At 51.8% G+C, this 869-nt stretch overlaps 1 long non-coding RNA gene across 1 annotated transcript; it reads right to left on the minus strand.

Annotated features, from left to right (window-relative positions):
- Positions 1–504: 504 nt before the first annotated feature.
- LOC108449423 lies at positions 505–863 on the minus strand. The gene is made up of 2 exons (XR_001865588.1): positions 672–863; positions 505–558 (listed from the first exon to the last, which is right to left on the minus strand). It is a non-coding gene; the product is annotated as an uncharacterized LOC108449423 (long non-coding RNA).
- Positions 864–869: the final 6 nt, after the last annotated feature.

Raw genomic sequence — 869 nt, forward strand, 5'->3', positions numbered from 1 at the left:
AAAGTGGGTTTCTTGTCAGTATTTTATGTACTAAATATTTATGCTGAGGGCAGGTGACTCTTCCTTTTGCCAAGATCAGATCAGGAGATGGAATTAGATGCTGTGTCATGCGGATAGAATGGAAATTGAAGCTGCTAAACTGCTGTAGAGAAATTGTTGGTCTTATTCTTTAAAAAAAGGTTTTTTATCACAGGCCTCTCTCATTTCTCAGTGGTCATCAAAGTTGCACGTGCAATTGCTGCTCTCCTGTAAAAGGTCCCCAGGATCGAGCCATTTAATGCTGTGGGGGGACTGGGGCCCCCAAGATCCCATTTTGGCGGCATCCTGGTGGCCCTGTGGGGTCCCTCGGAGGAAACAAGGCTGGCACTGGCCGTCAGCAGAGGTTTCAAGCCGCGGGGCCGCCAGACAGGACGGGCACCCCGTGCAGGAGCACGGGACAATAAAACTTTCAACATCCCGAGGCTTTCCCTGCCTTGACTCACGTGGCAGCATCTGGTTTTGGCCTTTTTCAGTTTCCTCTTTTGTGGCCATTTCCATCCCAGGCAGGACCTTCCCCAACTGGAAATAAAGATGGAAAATTTTAACGGGATTTTTAAAATCGGAAGTTTTGCCATTGGAGAGTGTGAGTTGCAGAGAAATTGAGGGAGAGGAAGGAGAGCATCAGGTCCCACCTGGCAGCTGTCAGAGGAGCTGCAACTTCTTGGTGGCAGGGAAAAAGTCGCTGTTCGAAATTCCCTAAGTTCCAAAGGCACGAAGGGCAGGAAATGCCGAAGGCAGAGCTGGGACCAGCCCGTGCTGGGACCCACGGCCCGCTCAGTGCCAGCTCCTAGGCCAGGTGTGCTCGTGGGGCTGCCCAAGGACGGGCACGT

This window comes from Corvus brachyrhynchos, unplaced genomic scaffold (genome assembly GCF_000691975.1).
Source record: "Corvus brachyrhynchos isolate BGI_N302 unplaced genomic scaffold, ASM69197v1 C11729057, whole genome shotgun sequence".
Taxonomy (NCBI): Eukaryota; Metazoa; Chordata; class Aves; order Passeriformes; family Corvidae; genus Corvus; species Corvus brachyrhynchos.